Genomic DNA, 25,582 nt, shown 5'->3' with positions numbered 1-25,582 from the left:
TTTGTTTATGGCAGGGGACCACCAGATTGCCTTCCTTTTTTTGGAGAACATCTTGGTTCTATTGGGTATGGTGAGATCCATGCATTTGTGTACGTGTTTGTACAGTGCATTGGTGTATGATTCACCAGTCATACAACTATTCTTCATTTGCATGGGTGCCGTGAAGTTAGCCAACTCTGTTTTTAGGAGTCCAAAATTAGCTCTGGAGAAGTTTTCATGGTGGTTACCTTTGTGGGGGGTGGGAGGTGGGAGGGATGTGGATTTCCAGGGCATGAATGTCCTGTCCTGCACTGATCATCTAAAGACTTTGTCTCTGTATTCAGTCTCCTAAAGGGGGTCTATATCACATTATCAAAATTCCAAAATGTCGAACACCATAAGCTCAGCCTTGGAATCTCGAAATGTGATATACTTGAAAGCTCAGAACAGCAAATTTTTTCCAAAGGAAAAAATTTGCTGTTCCAAGAATACACACACACTACACAAGCACACCAAAATACATAATTCACACATACACACTTTACAGAACCCTACACTAAACCATGCATACACTACTACCCATCAACTTACCTTAACCCAACCCTAACCCTATGATCCCTAACTAACGCACACTCACTTTACCTGCTCCCTAACCCTAAGGTCCCTAACTAATGCACACTCACCTTACCTGCTTCCTAACCCTAAGGTCCCTAACTAATGCACACTCACCTTACCCGCTCCCTAACCCTAAGGTCCCTAACTATCACACACTCACCTTACCTGCTCCCTATCCCTAAGGTCCCTAACTATCACACACTCACCTTACCTCAGTCCGTTCGCACACTTACCTTAACCCGGTCCTTCACCTTCGCACAACAGACGAGGAAATAGTGAAGCCGCAGAAATGGCCCACCAAATACTTTCCCTAGGAAAATATTTAGTATTCTGCAGCTTTGCTATTTCAAGCGTTTGCTGAACTGGGGTCGATATTATAACATTCGAAGTTTTAAGACTTCGATGTTACAATATAGACCCCCTAAAGGCTACTGAGATGGGATCTTTGCTTGGCTTAAAGGGCTTCCTCAGAATTAGCTGTGATGGATCTGCTGCACATGTGCAAAACAAATCAGGGATGGAAAATTGTAAATTTACCTCCAGACTAGCCTGCATGTCTCTTTTAGACAGAGTCCATCAATCAGAAAATTATTATCCTAAAATAACACCTTCTCATTCAAACCTTTAGTTACCTCTCTACTAACATGCCCACCCCATACAGGCATCCATGATATTCAGGATGCAAAGGGTTTGGGTGCATGGCTAGGCTTGTAAGGGCCCTAGTGGTCATTAGCCTAGTAACAACCTTGGACCTGTAAGGAGTATTATGTGCATTAGCTAACCAGAATGTTTAGGAGTCATTTTTCCACGCAGTGTCTGTGAGGTGTGCCTCATTGCCCTTCAGGTTCAGACAGATGCACCAAAGCCTAACACTCCATCTCCTCCACATCAAGTGCATCATCAAAAGCTATCATATGGATAGGCATGTGCAGTCCTCACAGGGAATGTCATGTGATGCATGGAACCATGGGCAGTCCTCACAGGGAATGTCATGTGATACATGGAACCATGGGAAGTCCTCACAGAGAATGGCATGTGATGCATGGAGCCACGGGCAGTCCTCACAGGGAATGTCATTTGATGCATGGAACCATGGGAAGTGCACACAGGGAATGTCATGTGATGCATGGAGCCATGGGCAGTCCTCACAGGCAATATCATGTGATGCATGGAGCCATAGGCAGTCATCACAGGGAATGTCATGTGATGCATGGAGCCATGGGCAGTCCTCACAGGGAATGTCATGTGATGCATGGAACCATGGGCAGTCCTCACAGGGAATGTCATGTGATGCATGGAGCAATGGGCAGTCCTCACAGGGAATATCATGTGATGCATGGAGCCATGGGCAGGCCTCACAGGGAATGCCATGTGATGCATGGAGCCATGGGCAGTCCTCACAGGAAATGTCATGTGATGCATGGACCGTAAGGCATGTGTAGTAGTTACTGTCTTGCTACAGGAACCTTCCAGCCACCATCAGGAGAAGAGCAGCCATGTTATAGGTATCTGCCTCATGAAGACCATAATTCCTTGATATTGTGCTGCATGACATAGAGGAGAATCTGTGGTTCCTACGGCATGCAGAGGAGAGAAGCACCACTCTTTGGGCATTCTACATAACAGACCATTCCCATTAGGTTCCAGGAGCCACAGAGGAGAGAAGCACCACTCTTTGGGCATTCTACATAGACCATACCCACCAGGTTCCAGGGGCCAAAGAGGAGAGAAGCACCACTCTCTGGGCATTCTACATAACAGACCATTTCCACCAGGTTCCAGGGGCCACAGAGGAGAGAAGCACCACTCTGTGGGCATTTTACATAACAGACTATTCCCACCAGGTTCCAGGGGCCACAGAGGAGAGAAGCATCACTCTATGGGCATTCAAAACAGCCCATTTCTACCAGGTTCCAGGGGCCATTGACTGCAATTCCACCACCATCAAGTCCTCGTCTTATCCACATGGACACTACGATATGAACCAGAAAGGTTTCTACTGAATCAACTACGAGGCAGTGTGCAACACACAGATTATCATATACAACTTATCTGTGCTGCATCCAGGAAGTTCCCAGGATTTCCACAGATGGCACATTCCCAACCTGTACCAGCAAGTTTTTATGGGGGGTGACTTCCTATAGGGGCATCTTACTCCTGATGATGAATGTGCCCTGGAGCAATGACTTATCATAAAAAATTAAACCCACAGAGAGGATGGAGTGATGCAATACAACACTGCACTAACCCAGATTCACAAACACCATTCCACTTATGGTCAGATTAATGAGGGCCCACATCTGATGCCTAAATTCCTTTGGGGGTGTGCTGTGGAGTGATGCAATACAACACTGCATTAACCCAGATTCCCACCACCATTCAGCTTAAGGTCAGATAAATGAAGGCCTACATCTGCTGCCTAAATTCCTCTGGGGGTGCACTGTGGAGTGATGCAATGCAACACTGCACTAATCCAGATTCACAACACCATTCAGCTTAATGTCAGATTAATGAAGGCTACATCTGCTGCCTAACTTCCTCTGGGGGTGCACTGTGGAGTGATGCAATGCAACACTGCACTAACCCGGATTCACAACACCATTCAATTTATGGTCAGACTAATGGCCCACATCTGCAGCCTAAATTCTCTGGGATGCACTCTAGTGTGCTGTATTGACCTGCAGCAAGATATCTGCTGTTTGTGTAATTCTGCATAATATGGTAGCATGCAGAAAGCTACAACAGCATACTGTGATCTAGGACCAGACAAACCAGAGCCAGTGATAGAGGAGGTGCCAGTTGAGGTACTGTTGGAGAAACATGCTGTAGTGGGAAACTATGTGACAGTGGTGGGTGTGATATGCTACGGAGTGACAAAGAGATGGAATCTTGTCCACAGCTATGGACCAGATTAGATGCAACAAAAGTTGAAATGAATGTATGCACTAGTTCACCCAGGTAATGCTGTGCAATGATTGACTGGACATGCTGTGAATCAGATATAACTTACCGTTATAACACAGCAGTGAGGGTAGAACACAGTGGTCATTGTATGCATAGCAGGGCAATGGCACAGTAACAGGGATGAGTGATGCACATACTGGTGGCAGGAGAAGCTAATGATATGAAATGTCGTGAGTTAAATGGTTAGGTGACTGCGGTGCGAGAAACTAACGATATGAAATGTCGTGAGTTAAATGGTTAGGTGACTGCGGTGAGAGAAACTAACGATATGAAATGTCGTGAGTTAAATGGTTAGGTGACTGCGGTGCGAGAAACTAACGATATGAAATGTTGTGAGTTAAATGGTTAGGTGACTGCGGTGCGAGAAACTAACGATATGAAATGTTGTGAGTTAAATGGTTAGGTGACTGCGGTGCGAGAAACTAACGATATGAAATGTAGTGAGTTAAATGGTTAGGTGACTGCGGTGCGAGAAACTAACGATATGAAATGTCATGAGTTAAATGGTTGGGTGACTGGGGTGCGAGAAACTAATGATATGGAATGTAGTGAGTTAAATGGTTAGGTGACTGGGATGCGAGAAACTAACGATATGGAATGTAGTGAGTTAAATGGTTAGGTGACTGGGGTGCGAGAAACTAACGATATGGAATGTAGTGAGTTAAATGGTTAGGTGACTGCGGTGTGAGAAGCTAACGATATGAACTGTCGTGAGTTAAATGGTTAGGTGACTGCGGTGCGAGAAACTAACAATATGGAATGTAGTGAGTTAAATGGTTAGGTGACTGGGGTGCGAGAAACTAACAATATGGAATGTAGTGAGTTAAATGGTTAGGTGACTGGGGTGCGAGAAACTAACGATATGGAATGTAGTGAGTTAAATGGTTAGGTGACTGGGGTGCGAGAAACTAACGATATGAAATGTCGTGAGTTAAATGGTTAGGTGACTGGGGTGCGAGAAACTTACGATATGTAATGTAGTGAGTTAAATGGTTAGGTGACTGGGGTGCGAGAAAATAACGATATGGAATGTCGTGAGTTAAATGGTTAGGTGACTGCGGTGCGAGAAACTAACGATATGGAATGTAGTGAGTTAAATGGTTAGGTGACTGGGGTGCGAGAAACTAATGATATGGAATGTAGTGAGTTAAATGGTTAGGTGACTGGGGTGCGAGAAACTAACGATATGAAATGTCGTGAGTTAAATGGTTAGGTGACTGGGGTGCGAGAAACTAACGATATGGAATGTAGTGAGTTAAATGGTTAGGTGACTGGGGTGCGAGAAACTAACAATATGAAATGTAGTGAGTTAAATGGTTAGGTGACTGGGGTGCTGAGTGCTTTTTTTTTCTTGATTTTAGTTCTTGTAACAGACCTGATGAAGGCTTTATTGCATTACGTAGGCAAAAGCGATTTTAGTTAAAAGTCTTTTTATGTGAATTTTATGCTTTTCTTAATACCTGATTTTGGAATGTGGGTTGCAAATAGGTAATGTTTTACGTAACTAGGATTTAGTTTGATCTTATAGTAGTGTATGGGGTTGGGTACTTGTTCTAAAATGCACTTTTACGGCCCTGTTTATACTGTTTGCCTTGAACAGGCTGGTTTAAAATTAAACAATACATATATTTTCCACACCTACTTTTAAGTATATAAAAAATGATATGTTTAACATTGTAAAATATTTCTGATTTTTTGTTACTGAGGCTCACTTGTCTGTGACGAATAAAGGCTTGTTGCTTTGGATCATAAATGGAATTTTAAGACCACTAGTTTCTTTGTTTTTTATTTTTTCCACAATACTCGTGGTGGTGAGGTTGGAACTAGACAGATTCCTGTGCTTGTTCATTTGTTAGTTTTGGACATTCCTGTCATTATTTTTGGCTTTGTCCAGATCTCTTCTGCTAAGAGGCTGAGGCATATGAATGTATGTAGAACAGGTCTTCACACAGTAGATCAGTATAATTATTTTGTTCCAGATCCACTCACTATCCTATATAAGTGAGGACCATAAAGTTATCTCAGGGTTTGTATAAAGGTGATTATGCTGAAGAGGCAATTTAGGTTAAATGTCTCCCCTTTGTTGTTTTGTTTCTCTTCATTTATATTCATATTTTATATAATATTGTCAAAGACAGTGGATGTTCCTTTATATGGGTCCTTTGTTTTTTGCTTTGTTTCTCTTCATTTATTTTCATATTTTATACAATATTGTCTGTGACAGGTGGATGTATCTTTTTATGTGTCCTTTGTTGTTTTGTTTCTCTCCATTCATATTCATGTTTTATTTAAAATCTTCCACGGTAGCAGACATACCTTTCTATGTGTCCTTTGTGGTTTTGTTTCTCTCCATTTACATTCATGTTTTTCATGCAGGCACCGGTGGCAGGATATATATTTCACAGCAGCCACTGTGCCATAATCCTACCTTCCCCTCACCAGCTGGGTCCCTAGAGATTTCCACACCTGCCTTTTAGCTGATGAAAATCATCAGGGGGTTGACCTGTAGGGATTACTGGTTCCCTGTAGTGGTCAGTCTTTGGTGTGGGTGGTGTAAATTTCCCAGTGGTAGGCATCACTGAGTAGATAGATCTGGGTCATCTAACAGGAGGTGGAAGGCTTGCTGACAACTATGGTGGATCAAGAGCTGGACATTCACACCAGCAACATGGAGCACATCCTCATGTTACTGCTCGAGCTGCACAGCTGTCTGGTCTTGATCAGCAGACAGGCAGTGGATGGTCTCAGCTATGAGCCACTCACAGAGGTGACTGACTTCTGTTTAGTCATTGCACTGTACAGGTCTTTTATATTGATTTATCTGCCCCTGCTTCCATCCCTATATGCTCTTTCCTACCCACAATGTCTCTATGCCATCTTTCCCCTCTACCCCTTTTAAAAATATAATAAAATGAGCACCTTTATCCCAGAAAATAGATCCTTCCTCTACTGCACTCATATCTCTCTTCCTTTCCTCTTACCTTTTCTGTGTATTCCTCTGCTTGCCCTTCCACCTTTCTGTTTGTCCGACACACCCATTTCATAGGTTCATAGGTAGGTACTAGGCTATTGGCCCAAGGACCTATGTAAGCCGAGCCAACAAGGTTTCCTGGCTTATGCTACCCAAGAAAGTTATTTTCCTGACCACTGTCGAGCAGAGACACAGAAGTGATCACCAGGGTGTATTTCCTATTTCCCATTCACTCATCAAGATTTTTCTTGAAGAGTGCTAATGAAGAACTTTGCTTGACATAGATGGGTAGCCTGTTCCAGAGTATGGGAAGTCTCTGGGACAGGAATCTATCCCTCCAGCATGTCCTTTTTCATTTCTCCACCATTTCTTTTCCATTTATGATATAAACATGGTAGAGATTACTGTGTAGTTATAATCTGGGCTCGCAGATGTTCTGACAGCAGTCAGTTGTATGCATAAACGTGCATCACTGCAAGCATGTTACATGCATGCTGCTGTGTCTGTGCGGCTACATGACCTCTTGGTCTAAGCATGCTACATGCATGCTGCTGTGTCTGTGCAGCTACATGACCTCTTGGTCTATGTTTTTAGGGAGGCCTAATTAAAAAGGTACTTTTTTCCTCTTTGTTTCTTTTTTTTTTTTACTCATACAGGGTATCATCTTTCACTATGGTATCAACATAAGTATGAATGCATGTGCAAATATTTTTTATTTTGTATTTATTTATTTAAAATAAATAAGATAGCTGATTTCATCTCAAATGACTATTAGGTATCTCAAGATCAGACAAATTATCATAGCTCGGAGTCTGCTTCATTCACCTGTGCCTCCAGTCCTCAATGAACTCTGGTACATCAGGTTGTCTGCTTGACTATCACACTGGCAAAGGGGACTCTTCTTCTGCCCTTGTCATTAATACCAGAAATTTGGATCTTGTACTTTAGCTTTTTATTTGTAATGGAAGTAAAAACATGTAAAGTCTGGCTAGCTGATAACATTACATTTTACAAGGGCTTCATTATTTGTGCCTATAATGCATTCAGCTGTAGCTGCAGAACGGTGTATAACATCTGCCCATATGGCAGTTGCCAGGGGACTCTCATCTAAGGAGGTCATAGCATACTTATTTTATAATTACTCATGGCTGCCCCATTGGACCTCTCAACAGAAATGGGCAGGTGCAGATCCCTAGAACTTGCTGAGGAGTATTAAGTTAATAGGGACCAACAGTATAGGCCACCACATCCATCAATCTGACCCAGTGACCCCCACCAGTCAAGAAATCTGTTAACCACATTCATCTGCAGTGTCTGAGTAGTGACTAAGGTCACTTACAGCTTGTTTATTGGTTCGGTCACTCAAAGCCATTAATTAATTAAACTGAATTAGCAGGCAGTGGAGCACTCAGCCTGTCTGGGTAAATTACAGTGCCCCCCCCCCACTGCTCTATCGACATCTATTTCAGAAATGTTTTTTCTGTGTAAGTGGAGGAAACTGGAACCTAATGTACAAATATCAGTAAGAGAATGTCTGATGTCTGCCAGACACCTGGTTATATAAACAAATATGAATAATCTAATACCTCTCTACTGCCCAGATGTTTTGCAGAATGAACAGATATTTGCTTCATATTTTTGGTCTGTTCCTCCAAAAATTGCTGGTTTTCTAGACAAATATTGAAAACTGAAGTCACTAAATAATGGTCTACATTTCAGTTTCAGACTTCATATCCTTGGATGTTAGTGCAAAAGCTATTATTCTAACAACTATCTACCGTTATATTCGACTTTGTCTGGATTTCTTGCACATAGATATTCAGCGATGCACACAAACAGATATCAGCCACTAATGCCATTCAAGATCATCTGTGCCCTCCCACCCCCTTCACTGTTGTAACACCCAGATCAAGATAAATTATACTGCAGTAAGGCTGTAATAAAAGGCATGGCATGCAGGACATTTAAAACGTGAATAGTAACAGAACTGGACTAGAACTCAGTCAGGCTTCTGGCACTGAAAAAAACATCCAGTCTGAAATCGAGACGTATTTGTTTTCTAAAAACAATAATGACATAAGGATTTGACACTGTCTGGAATCTCTGTCTTACAGTTTACAGAGTAAAGTAAACTGTAGCTCTGCTTTAGTTTTCTACAAATACAATATAGTGGTAAAAGGACTTTCTTATTATCCTGTCAAGGTGATGTAACCATGGTCTGAGAATGAGTATCAGCTGAAAATATTTTCTTAGGGAACAACAGAAACTTAAGCAGGTCTGCTTAGCTTTGGCAGGTGCCTAGTTTCTCATGTTCATAGGTTCATTTGTACTTACTAGGCTATTGGTTTGTAATGATATTAACAAGCCTAGCCTTACATTCCAAAGGTAGAGTTCAGTCCTTTCATTTTGCCTACAAATAACCCAGAGATGGGTTGAGTAATGATATGTTTGAACGTTTACATGTTTATCCTATTCATGTGGGATAGGGGTGCTAAGCCGGGGTTGAATTTCAAGTTTAACAGTATCAGTGGCATTCATACCTCTCAACCTCTTAGAGTAAGAAATCTAGACAAAGCCATAAATAAAAGTGGGACAAAGGACCAAAAATGGGGCAGTTTTTAAATACTGAACTTACAAACTTCGAAAGTTGATAGAATAACAGGTTTTGCATTAACATGAATTTTTCTGAAGGGTATGAAGTCTGAAACTTAAATGTCTGTCATTATTTTCTAGCTTTAATCTTTAATGATTTACCACAACATTTCTCAGAAAACTACAATGTTATGAAAAATAGACCAAAAATATGAAACAAAAATCTAGGCATTCTGCGAAAATCTGTACAGTTGAGAGGTATGTGACAGGTAGCACGCTTACATTTGATACAAAAGGCTGTGGGTTCTTTTCCCACACCAGGAAGATTGCTTGCTGATATTGCAGTGCAGCATTAGTGGGCGCTGCTCTCCTGCATGTGCTGTCTTTAGGATAAGATGTTAAACTGATGCCCCGTCTGCTTGCTTTGGAAGGTGCTTAGGTGAATGTAAAAGATTCTACAGCACTCATTCACAAGTCAGGAAAAAGTTCTCTGATGCCCTAACCAAATTTCCCCCTAGTAGTATAAATACCACCTCGGGTCTCCCCTCAAAAGAGGCTATTAGACTTGTGGGACCAAACTGTTTGACAAAAGAATAAATAAAACATATCCATTCATTTGTCCAAATTCTATTTGCACAGAGTAAGAGAAGCACTTTGTTTTATTCTGAGTGCCGGAGAGTTCCATGGAAGAGTTATTTTCTGTGATACAAACCTATCTCTCTCCAACATGTTCTGTTTATTTTGCAAAAGTGATTGAGATCCTCTGGAAGTTTATGATGCCATTAGATTTTAGACTGCGTAATAGCTGTGATAGAATAGGGTCTGTTGAAGTGATATAAGTTAGGCATAGGACACCTCTCAATAGTCTGCATGACACTGACAATAAGTCACCTCCCAATAGTCTGCATGACACTGACAATAAGTCACCTCTCAATAGTCTGTATGACACTGACAATAAGTCACCTCCCAATACTCTGTATGACACTGACAATGTCACCTCCCAATAGTCTGTATGACACTGACAATAAGTCACCTCTCAATAGTCTGTATGACACTGACAATAAGTCACCTCTCAATAGTCTGTATGACACTGACAATAAGTCACCTCCCAATAGTCTGTATGACACTGACAATAAGTCACCTCTCAATAGTCTGTATGACACTGACAGTAAGTCACCTATCAATAGTCTGTATGACACTGACAATAAGTCACCTCCCAATAGTCTGCATGACACTGACAATAAGTCACCTCTCAATAGTCTGCATAACACTGACAATAAGTCACCTCTCAATAGTCTGTATGACACTGAGAATAAGTCACCTCTCAATAGTCTGTATGACACTAACAATAAGTCACCTCCCAATAGTCTGTATGACACTGACAATAAGTCACCTCTCAATAGTCTGTATGACACTGACAGTAAGTCACCTATCAATAGTCTGTATGACACTGACAATAAGTCACCTCCCAATAGTCTGCATGACACTGACAATAAGTCACCTCTCAATAGTCTGCATAACACTGACAATAAGTCACCTCTCAATAGTCTGTATGACACTGAGAATAAGTCACCTCTCAATAGTCTGTATGACACTGACAATAAGTCACCTCTCAATAGTCTGCATGACACTGACAATAAGTCACCTCTCAATAGTCTGCATGACACTGACAATAAGTCACCTCTCAAAAGTCTGTATGACACTGACAATAAGTCACCTCTCAATAGTCTGTATGACACTGATAATAAGTCACCTCTCAATAGTCTGTATGACACTGAGAATAAGTCACCTCTCAATAGTCTGTTTGACACTGACAGTAAGTCACCTATCAATAGTCTGTATGACACTGACAATAAGTCACCTCCCAATAGTCTGCATGACACTGACAATAAGTCACCTCTCAATAGTCTGCATAACACTGACAATAAGTCACCTCTCAATAGTCTGTATGACACTGAGAATAAGTCACCTCTCAATAGTCTGTATGACACTAACAATAAGTCACCTCCCAATAGTCTGTATGACACTGACAATAAGTCACCTCTCAATAGTCTGTATGACACTGACAGTAAGTCACCTATCAATAGTCTGTATGACACTGACAATAAGTCACCTCCCAATAGTCTGCATGACACTGACAATAAGTCACCTCTCAATAGTCTGCATAACACTGACAATAAGTCACCTCTCAATAGTCTGTATGACACTGAGAATAAGTCACCTCTCAATAGTCTGTATGACACTGACAATAAGTCACCTCTCAATAGTCTGCATGACACTGACAATAAGTCACCTCTCAATAGTCTGCATGACACTGACAATAAGTCACCTCTCAAAAGTCTGTATGACACTGACAATAAGTCACCTCTCAATAGTCTGTATGACACTGATAATAAGTCACCTCTCAATAGTCTGTATGACACTGAGAATAAGTCACCTCTCAATAGTCTGTTTGACACTGACAATAAGTCACCTCTCAATAGTCTGCATGACACTGACAATAAGTCACCTCTCAATAGTCTGTATGACACTGACAATAAGTCACCTCTCAATAGTCTGCATGACACTGAGAATAAGTCACCTCTCAATAGTCTGTATGACACTGACAATAAGTCACCTCTCAATAGTCTGTTTGACACTGACAATAAGTCACCTCTCAATAGTCTGCATGACACTGACAATAAGTCAACTCTCAATAGTCTGTATGACACTGACAATAAGTCACCTCTCAATAGTCTGCATGACACTGAGAAGAGGAACGAACTTTGACATGATCTAGAGAGTTTTTATGATTTAAGTCCTTAATTTGTTTACTGAGAAAGTGTTGTGGTCATTCCAATTGTAAGAAGTGTTTAGATGGGTACATATCAAAAGGGGCATTATACCTAATGATCGGCCTAATGAGTGCCACAGTCAGTGAAATAATAAATCCATGGCTCTGGACACAATACCTTCAGAGCGAACTGTGGAATGAAAAAGGATTTCCTTACAACAGTGGGATACTTGGTGATTAAAGGACAGTTCCTTGTTGAAATAGGTTCTTAGATCCCTTACTACAAGATCAATTTTAATGGGAAAATTGTCAGTGTGAATGTTACAAGGGGAGTTGTTGTTCCTGAAGGATATGATTATATACATGTTGCTATTTAGGTTAAGTCCAAGAATTTGACACCAGCTATTTGTTTGGGACAGGCCCTCTTGGAGCATCTTGGTGTCCTCTGGAGAGTTTATGATGGCAACACGGTTGGAGTCATTTGCAGACTTGGTCAGCCAGAACCCCCTGACATTAGTTTTGAACTCTGAGAAGTAAATGGCATAGAGGAGTGGCTTGAGGACTGACCCCTGGGGTACACCACTAGTGACAGGTGTTTTGGAGGTGGTATAGCACCTATCCTAGCTTCCTGGGTTCTATTTGTGAGCCAATTTCCTCTGCAACAGGAAACATAGGGGCTGACACTTAGCTCAGAGGTATTATAACAATAGCAGTCTGGGATGGTGCTAAACACTTTAACAATGTCTAGATGTCTAGTTTGCACTGTTTTTCCCTCATCTATTGACTCAGTAACTTTTCAAGAAAGTCAACCAGGTTAAGTAGGCAGTATCTGCGTTGATGAATCTGGGTTGGGACAAGAGTCTGTTGGTTGCCTACATCCTTATATTTTAATTCCATAATGATCCTTTCTAAACCATTACAGGTGGGACTGGTTAGGCTTATGGGTCTATAATTACTGAGGACCATACATGTACATGTAGAAGTCTGGGACTTGCTTGGGCTGAAAGCTTCAGGAAAAGACCTCTGTGGACAAATTCTCTAGTTATGTGATGGAAAACCCATTACCTCAAGAGATTTAATACTAATGCTGAATATTACTTCTGTCATTTATTTTATGTATTCCCATTAATTTTGTGTATTTCTGGGATACATGTTGGGCGATCAACAGCACCACCCACAGAGAAAGATTCCTCCTTCTGTGGTCAGCTTAAACATCATCCCAAGTTCGAGTCAGTTTACAAATGCTTTCTGTCAGGACACATCACCTCATCCTCCCACTCTTGCCTTCATCAGTCAGACACCTTTGCCTGTCTCATGTTATTTCCTTACACTAAAATGTGACATCTCTTCCATATAGTATATATTGTATATAGTTAACGTCTGTGTCCCCTTACCGTACTCTGGCTGACATCTCTTACATATAGTATATATTGTGTATAGTTAATGTCTGTGTCCCCTTACCTCACTCTGGCTGACATCCCTTATATATAGTATATATTGTATATAGTTAACATCTGTGACTCCTTACCTTACTCTGGCTGACATCTCTTCCATATTGTATATATTGTATTTAGTTAACGTCTGTGCCCCCTTACCTCACTCTGGCTGACATCTGTTCCATATAGTATATATTGTATAAAGTTACCTTCTGTGTCTCCTTACATTACTTTGCCTGACATCTCCTCCATATAGTACATATTGTATATAGTTATCTTCTGTGTCTCCTTACCTTACTCTGGCTGACAAGTCTTCTAAATAGTATATATTGTATAGGGTTAACATCTGTTTCCCCTTACCTTACTGTGGCTGACAGCTGTTCCATATTGTATATATTGTATATAGTTAACGTCTGTGTCCCCTTACCTTACTCTGGATGACATATTTTTAATATAGTATATATTGTATATAGTTAATTTCTGTGCCCCCTTACCTTACTATGGCTGATATCTCTTCCATATAGTATATATTTTATATTGTTAACTTCTGTGTCCCCTTACCTTACTCTGGCTGACATTTGTTCCAGATAGTATATATTGCATATAGTTAACGTCTGTGCCCCCTTACTTCACTCTGGCTGGCATCTCTTCCATATAGTATATATTGTATATAATTAATGCCTGTGTCCTTTTACCTTACTCTGGCTGACATCTCTTCCATATAGTATTTATTGTATACAGTTAACGTGTGTGTCCCCTTACCTTTCCTGGCTGACATCTCTTCCATATAGTATATATTGCATATAGTTTACTTCTGTATCCCCTTACATTACTCTGACTGGCATCTCTTCCATATAGTACATTTTGTATATAGTTAACTTCTGTCTTACCTTACCTTACTCTGGCTGACATCTCTTCCATATAGTATATATTGTATATAGGTAGCTTCCGTGTCCTCTTACGTTACTCTGGCTGACATCTCTTCCATATAGTATATATTGTATATAGTTAACGTCTGTGTCCCCTTACCTCACTCTGGCTGACATCCCTTATATATAGTATATATTGTGTATAGTTACCGTCTGTGTCCCCTTACCTTACTCTGGCTGTCATCTCTTCCATATAGTACATTTTGTATACAGTTAACGTCTGTGTCCCCTTACCGTACTCGCGTATCTTTCACATTTCCTGCTCCAACGCCTCACTTTTTCATTCTCTTGTTTGTTTGCTTCTTTCCCAACCATCCCTTCACTCATGGCTTTACACAAGAGTAGTTACTAAGAGGGCTTAATGGGGTGAATCATTAGCCAAGGTTTTTCAAAGTTTACCAACTTTCCAAGATGCAAACCAGATGACCACAAATTATTCAAATTTTTTAAACAACTATTAGGCATCCTCTCTCAGTGATATCATATCTTCATTTGATTCTGGTCCAGAAAGTAAAGGATTATTATATCTCAGACACTAAAATAAATGGAAACAGAGCAGACCCCTCACACATCAATAAAGGCAAAACAAAGACCCAGTAAAAAAAAATTCTTATCTTTTTATTTTAGGAACTCATTATATGGTTGGTCCCAAATTACAGATGATATCTTTAGGGCCCATATAATATCCAAGGATGTCTTCGAAACAGCATGGAACATGACCTATCATGACCTCTGGAATTATTATTTAAGTGTAGCCTCCAAACAGGCTTCATAGCTTATGAATGGAGAAAGCCAACAGTCATCCCTCTGCACAAAGTTGGGCCATCAACAGACACTGGAAACTACAGATCCATAAGTCTCACTAGTCCTATATGTAAAGCCATGGAAAGAATTATAATGAAAATGATCAATAGAGATATAGTAAACCTCCAGACACTGGACCCACCCCAGTTTGGCTTTGTCAAAGCAGATTATGCCTACTCAACCTGGTGGAATTCTTTGAGAATGTCACAAAAGCAATGGATGAGGGCAAAATGGTTAACATTGCCTACCTGGACCTAGCCAAGGCATTTGACACAGCACCCCACTTGGGCATTGTTGACAAACTCAAGAGGTTAGGTACAAACCCGTATGTCACCCAGTGCATAGCCATCTGGCTCATAGATAGGACCTAGTAAGTTAAATTTGGGGGGGGGGGGTCCACCTCTACAAAGAGACCAGTCACAAGTGGAGTCCCTCAGGGTTCAGTCCTTGAACTGCTCCTTTTTGGCATTTACTTCTCAGAAGTCAAGGCCAATGTCAGTGGTCTCTGGCTAACTAAATTTGCAGATGTATGCAAATTAGGACCTGTCATTGAATCTCACACTGACAAAAATGTTCTCCAGGAGGGGTTGACACAGACAAATAACTGGTGTCAGGGCCATGGACTAAAACTAAATGCCAAGAAATGCATAATACTTTCCTTTGGGAAGTCATCCATCCCTGGTAAATATCACATTGACAACACACTGCTTAGAGCTGACCCAGTAGTCAGGGACTTAGGGACACACATAGATAGTAATCTAGCCTTTGATCATCACGTGTCTACAGTGGTGAGAAAATCATTCTATGTTGCGCAAATTATAAACAAAGGAATGGCATCCAGGTCCAAGGAGGTCATTGTTCCACTGTATTCAGCATTCATTAGACCTATCATTGAGTAAAGTGCCCCATTTGGTATGTAACTAACCATGCTGTGCAACTTATAAACAAAGGTATTGCATCCAGGTCCAAGGAAGTCATTGTTTCACTCTATTTGGCATTCATCAGACCTATCACTGAGTACAGTGCCCCATTTGGTGTGTACCTAACCATGCTGTGCAACTTATAAATAAAGGAATGGCATCCAGGTCCAAGGAGGTCATTGTTCCACTGATTTTGGCATTCATTAGACCTATCATTGAGTACTTTGCCCCATTTGGTATGTAACTAACCATGCTGTGCAACTTATAAACAAAGGAATGGCATCCAGCACCAAGGAAGTAATTGTTCCACTATATTCGGCATTCATCAGACCTATCATTGAGTAAAGTGCCCCGTTTGGTATGTACCTAACCATGCTGTGCAACTTATAAACAAAGGAATGGCATCCAGGTCCAAGGAAGTCATTGTTCCACTGTATTCAGCATTCATCAGACCTATCGTTGAGCACAGTGCCCTATTTGGTATGTACCTAACCATGCATATCCAACAACTGGAATGCCACAGAGGTTTCTCACTAAATGAATACAGACCATAAGTAGCATGCCCTATGCAGACTGCCTAAGACTCTGTATTCTGTCTCCTACAGGCTTTTGAGGGGAGATCTATACTTGGCATACATGGCATTGTCAGACCTCACTCTGATCGACCACCTGTATATCCACAAACCAAGCAGTAGCAGGATTACCCATACTAAATACTTAAACCTTACCTGTGATATAAATAGGACCTGGTAGAGAGATAGGTATGTATCCCAGAGACTCCCCCTCTATGAAACAGGCTCCCCAACCATGTGAAGCAGAGTTCCTCCCTAACCCAATTTAAGTGTAACTTGGTCAATTGGATGGGAAACTGGAAATTCATCCCTGGTTTGGCACCTATGTCTGTAATGCAAACAGGTAACCTGTAAATGGTTTATCTCCCAGGTCCATGCTTACACTTATCAAGGGTATCAGAACTTGTCAGAGATTTAGGATGCATGGCTAGGCTTAAAAAGGCCCTTGTGGTTTTAGCCTGGTAAACACCTATGAACCTATAGGACACCCACTTAGCCATACTATAATAAGGGAAGGACTTGTCAACAGTGGATATAGGCAAATGTAACCATTGTAATGAACTGCCTCTTCTTCCCAAAAATTATAACAATGCATTGTCACACGGTGAGACTGTGTTAAATAAAAGATATTCTTAAGTAGGTAGCTAGCCGTGAAATGATGTGCATTATATTCCTAATAAGTGGCAAGTTCACCCCAAAGGATATAGCCGCTAATACAATGCATACATCTCAAGTGTCCAGATGTTTTTTACAATATGCAGATTTTTGCCTTATATTTTTGGTCTGTTTTTCGTAACATTAAGATTTTCTGGTAAATGAATAGCAAATTGTAGAGGATTGAAGTCAGAAAATAATGGCAAACATTTGAGTTTTAGCATTCATACCCTCCAGAAAACTCATGCTAATGCAAAACTTGTTATTCTATCAGCTTTCCACTCACGCGCGTGCGCACACACACACACACACACACACACACACACACACACACACACACACACACACACACACACACACACACAAACACACACACACACACACACACACAAACAAGCAAACAAACACACATATGACTATATAAATGTGCACATATGCGCGGCACGCACACATACAAACATGCACACACACACGCACACACGCACACACACGCATACAAACACACACATGTGCATAAATAAATCCACACATGTGAGCACACAGACACGCACACATGCACACACACACACACACACACACACACACACACACACACACACACACACACACACACACACACACACACACACACACAAAACTTCTAGTTCTAACACTGTTTGTTAAGACAACACTCTCTTAGCAACATAGTCCTCCTTCCTAGTCTCTCTGTTAGTAAAGCATCCCCTTCTCACCGCACACACTTATCTGATGCAGTCCTGATGGTACATTGTACAATGTGTATACACCTACCACACAGACTTATCTGACAGAGTCCTGATGGTACATTCTAAAATGTGTACACAACTCCAGTCCCTCACACTTATTTGCTGCAGTCCTGAGGGTACATTGTACAATGTCTATACACCTCCCTCCCAGACACAGTTATCTGATGCAGTTCTGATGGTACATTGTACAATGTGGATAAACCTCCCCAGACACACTTATCTGATGCAGTCCTGATGGTACATTGTACAATGTGTATACACCTCCCCCCAGACACACTTATCTGATGCAGTCCTGGTGGTACATTGTACATTGACTACACACACCCCAGATACAGTTATATGATGCAGTCCATGTGGTACATGGTACAATGTATCTGCCTCTCACAACATACACTTATCTCATGCAGTCCTGATGCTACATGGTACAACGTGCATACACCACCCACTCAGACACACTTATCTGATGCAGTCCTGATGGTACATTGTACAAGGTATATACACCTCTGCCAAGGCACACTTAATTGATGCAGTCTTGATGCTACATGGTTCAATGTTTATACACCTCACCACATACAGTTATCTGATGCAGTTCTGAGGGTACACTGTACAATGTGTATACATCTACCCCCAGAAAAACTTATCTGATGTAGTCCTGATGGTACACTGTAAAATGTGTATACACCTCCTTGCCACAAACACACTTACCAGATGCAGTCCTGATGGTACATGGTACAATGTGTTTACCCCTTACCACACACACACTTATCTGATGCAGTCCTGATGGTACATTGTACAATGTGTTTACCTTCAACATACACACATAACTGATGCAGACCTGATGGTGCACTGTACAATGTATATACACCAACCCCCCCAGACACACTCATCTGATGCATTCCTAATGGTACATGGTACAATGTGTATATGCCTCCTCACCACAAACAGCTATCTGATGCAGTCCTGATGGCACATTTACAATATGTAAGCAGCTCCCCCCAAATCACACTTATCTGATGGAATCCTGATGGTACATTGTACAATGTGCCTAAATCTTCCCCTCAGACACACTTATCTGATGCAGTGCTGATGGTACATTGTACGGTGTGTCTAAACCTCCCCCAGACAGTTATCTGATGTAGTTCTGATGGCGCATTGTACGATGTGTTTACCCTCACCACACACACACACTTATCTAAAGCAATCCTGATGGTACATGGTAAAATGTGTATACACCCCTCCAGATACACTTATCTGATGCAATCCAGATGGTACTTGGTACAATGTGTATACGCATACCCCCAAGACAAACTTATCTGATGCAGTCCTGATGGTGAATTTTACAATGTGTATACACCTCACCACAGACACACTTATTTAATACAGTCCCGATGGTACATGGTACAATATGTATACATCTCACCACACACACTTATCTGATGCAGTCTTGATGGTACATGTTACAATGTGCATATTCCTCCTCATCACACATACTTATCTGATGCAGTCCTGATGGTACATTGTATCATGTGTATACGCCTCCCCCAGACAAACTTATCTGATGCAGTCCTGATGATGCATGGTACAATGTATGTGCCCTTCACCACATACATTTATCTGATGCAGTCCTGATGGTACAGTGTACAATGTGTATACAGTACCCCTCAGTCACTCTTACCTGATGTAGTGCTGATGGTACATTGTACAATGTATATACACTTCCCCCTCGGACACACTTATTTGATGCAGTCCTGATGGTACATTGTACAATGTGTTTACCCCTCACCACACACACTTATCTGATGCAGTCCTGATGGTACATTGTATGATTTGTATACCCCCTAAGACACACTTATCTGATGCAGTACTGATGGTACATTGTATGATTTGTATACCCCCCAAGACACACCGTTATCTGATGCAGTCCTCCTGATGGTACATGGCACAATGTGTATACACCTCACAACACACTTATCTGATGCAGTCCTGATGGACATGCTACAATGTATAAAAACCTCCCACAACACACTTATCTGATGCAGTGCTGATGGTATATTGTACGATTTGTATACCCCCCCGACACACTTATCTGATGCAGTCCTGATGGTACATTGTATGATTTGTATACCCCCCAAGACACACAGTTATCTGATGCAGTCCTGATGGTACATTGTATGATTTGTATACCCCTCCAAGACAAACAGTTATCTGATGCAGTCCTGATGGTACATGGCACAATGTGTATACACCTCACAACACACAGTTATCTGATACAGTCCTGATGGTATATGACACAATGTGTATACACCTCACCACACACAGTTATCTGATGCAGTCCTGTTGGTACATGGCACAATGTGTATACACCTCACAACACACAGTTATCTGATGTAGTCCTGATGGTATATGGCACAATGTGTATACTCCTCACCACACATAGTTATCTGATGCAGTCCTGGTGGTACATGGCACAATGTGTATACCCCTCACAACACACTTATCTGAGTGTAAGTACAAGGACAAGTATGAATCTGTCATTGTCCTTGTTGGTGTGAATGACTTGAGACATACTTCACTAGACTATATGAAGTGAGACATGATTAAGCTACCAGGGAATGTGTCCCTGGCAGGTATGACCCTAGCTCTAAGCAGCATCCTACCTTCACCAAGAATGTTACCACAATACCAACAAAAAATAATTGACTTCAACAATTGGCTTAGTTTCTGGTGTCATTCCAAGGGGATTCAGTATATGTCTGCCTCAGATGACATGGTTGACAGGCCTCGTTGCTTTGCCAGATTCTGGATCCTGGCCAAGGCTCTTGACTCCCCCATTGTGCCTTTTTTAGACAATGTCCCAAAAACAAATCTTCCAACAAAAAAGATCTGTCAGAAAACAAATTGAAGGTCATGCTACTTAATGGTAGGAGCCTTAAAAGCCTGAAAATGCACTCACTGGATGCTCTCCTTGCACTGGAAGATGCCAACATCTGTGCAGTCACAGAAAGTTGGTTCAAAGCTGCAGAGAGCACCAGGCTATACCTGATTACACACATTCAACCCCAAAATGAAGTCAGGAAGACTAAGGGTGGTGGAGTCTCTATCTTCATTAAGGACAGGCATACCTCCAGACTGGTCTGCATGATGCACTGAAACTACTCCAGGTACAACCATACCTCTCAACCATACCAAATTCCTTGGTATTTACTGGTTTTGAGGGCAAAAAAATGGGGTGCCACGAGTTCCCGAGTGGCCCCTTTAATTCACGATTTTTAAAATTCTATTTATTTATTTATTTATTTTCCTTGTATTATGAATTTAAATTTATGGCTGACGTTATTTGGACTGTTATTTTTTTTAACTGTTTGGAGGGAGTATATCAGTAGTGAAACAATTGCCCAGCACCAGACTACATGCTGCAGGTCCTTCAGGAAAGAAAAAAACAAAAAAAGAATCATATTGTATGCTTTCAAATAGAAGAACTATGTCACTACAGGCCCAGCTTATTGTATGTGTATTTTAGCAGCAGCAGCAAAAATCTATTTTAAGCAGAACTGTTTATTCAGTGCATGTGCAGAACTGTTTATTCAGTGCATATGCAGAACTGTTTATTCAGTGCATGTGCAGAACTGTTTATTCAGTGCGTGTGCAGAACTGTTTATTCAGTGCATGTGCAGAACTGTTTATTCAGTGCATGTGCAGAACTGTTTATTCAGTGCATGTGCAGAACTGTTTATTCAGTGCATGTGCAGAACCGTTTATTCAGTGCATGTGCAGAACTGTTTTGCAATTTAGGAGTGTGTATGTCTCCATTTCATACTCAGAATCAGAAATCTTATTGCTGCCATTCTATTCTGTTTCAGAAATCTCTGTAGCTCCATGTGTGTGTGTGTGTGTGTGTGTGTGTGTGTGTGTGTGTGTGTGTGTGTGTGTGTGTGTGTGTGTGTGTGTGTGTGAGTGTTTGTGTTTGATACTCAGAATTGCTGCCAGTCTGCAAATCTCTGCAGCTGCTGTGGCTCCACGTGTTTGAATTCTGATTTAAGCAGAAGGGGAAGCTCTGCAATCTCTATTTAAAGCTGTAGCTCAAGCAGAAATCTCTACTTAAGAATACGTTCCATGTGTTTTAAGCACTCCACGAATATCTATTTAAGCTGTAGCAAGCACTCAGAAATCTGATTTTAAGAGAGGTGTGTGGAAGCTCTGTAATCTCTATTTAAAGCTGTAGCTCCATAACAGGCTTCTAAGGGTGATTTCAGGCCTACTCAACTTACCATTGCATCTACTGCCAGGACTAAGCCTACATTAAAGACAAAGAAGCAAGTACAGCATTCACCTGGACAGGCCTCCATGCCTAAAAAACAGATGCTCAAGATGGCCGAAGACTTAATTACTCTGATCAGGGGTTCCCATCCCCCTCCTGATGAAAGGCCTAGGCAGGATACAGACTGTGATTCCTCTGACCAGGTTTCAATATATTCTGATTCCTCTTCAGACCAGGGATATTCTTTACCCCCCTATGCGGATTCTGATGCTGAAGAATCAATTCCATCAGCCTCTCCTCCTGAAGATTACTCTTTTGGGGAAACTTTACATACAATGAGGGAGCATTTCTATTGGGAGGGCCAGGATTACTCAGAATCCAAGAAAAGGCTCAGAGACTTTCTTTTGCTGCCTCAACACAGGCCCCTTGCTATTCTGCCAGTGTTGGACATTGTAGATGATGTGTTCTCTGAATCTAGTTTAAATCCTGATTCTTTACCCCCAGCTCCAGTCAAGCCAGACAGGTACTACAGAGTCCCTGACTCTCACAAATTTCTTTATAAAATCCCTGTTGCTGATCCAGAAACTATTTCCCAGGGTCCCAAAGGGGTTAAGGCTTCCACGGCTAAGAATCCAGTTCCCACAGATAGGGATTCTAGAGCATTAGACAGATGGGGAAAGAAAGTTTACACCTCTGCAACTTTAGCAGTGAGGGCTCTAAATTGCCAGTTTCACATGCTTAAATGTCAACAATACTTACTGTCTCAATTAAAACAGAAAATGAGTACAAATGCAGAACAACCTGACTATAAGGAAATGCAGGATTTATTGCATGCAGCTGAACAAGTGGGAAAGCATACTTTGCAATGTGGTTTTGATTCATTAGAAGCTTCTTGTAGCGCAGCAGTTACAGGATCTGTGATTTGAAGGCATGCTTGGTTAAAAGAACAGTTTACCAGATCATGTTAAGGCAAAATTATTGGATGCTCCTTTGCAACAAGATAATTTATTTGGTATTAAGGCAGATGAGGTATTAAAGAAAATGGAGGATAAAGCAAAATCTATGCAAACAGTGAAGGATTTCTTACAGGTACAGCCACCACGATTCAGCAGAAATTGGCCTGCAAAGAATTGGTCCTTTCCAGTGTCAGACAGGCCACAAAGAGACAGATACAGATGCCCAAGAGGCAGATCTCAGCCACAAGGCTCTTACAGACCATGACAGTGGGGTGCTTCAAACCCAAAATAAGGTGAGGACAAGTCACAACCTTACAGGAAACAGTCCCAATGACTTCCCCCTGTCAATGCCAAGCTCTTTCCTTTTGGCAGCTCCCTTAGGGGGGAAATTAGCACTTTTTTCTCAAAACTGGGAAGCAATCACCCAAGACAAATGGGTGCTGAATATTGTGTCTCAAGGTTACAGGTTCCACTTTCACACTTTTCCAAGGCTAAAAGGAATGCCAGACCTGCCACAAAATCAATGGGCAGAGGCACAAAAACAAATTACAGCTCTCATGGACATGAGAGCTATTCAAAAAGTACCACAGCAGGAAAAAGGACAAGGATTTTATTCAAGACTCTTAGTGGTACCCAGAAAGGACAAAGCCTGGAGGCCCATTCTGGACCTTTCCACTCTAAATACTTACCTGGATGTTCCGAAATTCAAAATGCTGACACTACAGCAGCTCCTTCCGATGTTGGGCAAGAAAGCTTGGCTGGTTACTTTGGACCTCAAAGAGGCATACCTGCATGTCCCTATCAGACAAAATTGCAGAAGATACCTCAGATTCACAGCTGTTTCAATGCACTACCAATTCTCTGCACTGCCCTTTGGCTTATCTACTGCACCCAGGGTCTTTACCAAGTGCCTGGCACCAGTAATTGCATTTTGCAGACAAAAAGGAATTCAGATATATCCATATCTGGATGACTGCCTGATTCAAGCAGAGAGCAAGGACATTCTTCTACAGCATCTGGCATACGTAAAAAGATTGTTAAGTTGCCTAGGGTACACAGTAAACAAAAAGAAGTCAAAACTAGTGCCCTCACAAGACATAATATTCCTGGGTGCCAGCTTAAATACAATGGCTCAGATGGTTTATCTCATGCCAGACAAACAAGGACAGCTGACTCAATACTTCAAAATAATGATAACAAAGACCCAACTCCCTGCAAGAAAAATTCTGCAGGCCTTGGGATTCATGGCATCCTGCATACTACTAATTCCATATGCAAGACTACATATGAGGAAATTACAATGGTACCTAAAAAGTGTTTGGTCTCAACATTCTCACAGCTTGGAGATGTAATACCACTAATTCCCTACGTACAACAGGAGTTCCGATTGTGGGCACAGGCATGTCACCTCAACAAGGGTCAGCCTTTCACTCTTCCCACAGCCAGGCAGACTTTAACAACAGATGCCTCGGATTACGCCTGGGGAGCACACATGACAGGAAAATGTATTCAGGGCAAATGGACCACAGACCAAATGCATCTTCACATCAATCAAAAATAGATGTTGGCTGTACAAAATGCCCTTACAGCTTTCAAGGATCTTCTGCATCCAGGAGAATTACTATTAAAGACAGACAACACCACTGTAATGTGGTACATAAACATACAAGGGGGCACTCATTCTTACCCCCTATGCAGACAAGCCATGACCTTGTGGAACACAGCTCTAACCTACCAAGTTCATCTGCAAGCACAATTCCTGCCAGGAAAGAAAAACACTCTGGCAGACGACTTAAGCAGAAACATCATGGATCCTCAAGAGTGGAAACTAAATCTACAAGTCTTCAGCATGATAATGCAAAAATAGGAGTGCCCGGATATAGATCTTTTTGCCTCACCACTGAATTAGCAACTACAAAAATTCTGCACAAGGACTTATCACACACAAGCATGGAAAGTGGATGCTCTTTCGTTCAGCTGGAAAAGCCTAAATGTTTATGCCTTCCCACCTCTGCCTCTCCTTACAAAGGTACTCCTAAAAGCCAGACAAGAAAAAACACAGATGATTCTGATTGCTCCAGACTGGCCACGCCAGCATTGGTACCCAATCTTAAAGAACTTAGCTCAAGGCCCACCTTGGATTTTGCCTCGAATTCCACACCTTCTGACTCAGCAAAACAATCAGATACTGCACAGTCATCTCAAAACCTTAAACCTGGCTGCATGGCAAATTCATTAGCCAAACAGACAACTTCTCTCTCTAAAGCTTTTTTGTGCCTACCATAAATGTAGATGTTTGAGTGTCTTCACTGCTGCAGTCCAAGTCACCCACCCGCCAGCCCCTCTTCCTTATCTGGGACTAACCTATACTACCTATGTGATGTATTTGCTGGTT

This window comes from Protopterus annectens, chromosome 4.part0 (genome assembly GCF_019279795.1).
Source record: "Protopterus annectens isolate FY-2018-M chromosome 4.part0, PAN1.0, whole genome shotgun sequence".
Classification (NCBI taxonomy): Eukaryota; Metazoa; Chordata; order Ceratodontiformes; family Protopteridae; genus Protopterus; species Protopterus annectens.
This window is presented reverse-complemented; position numbering follows the sequence as displayed.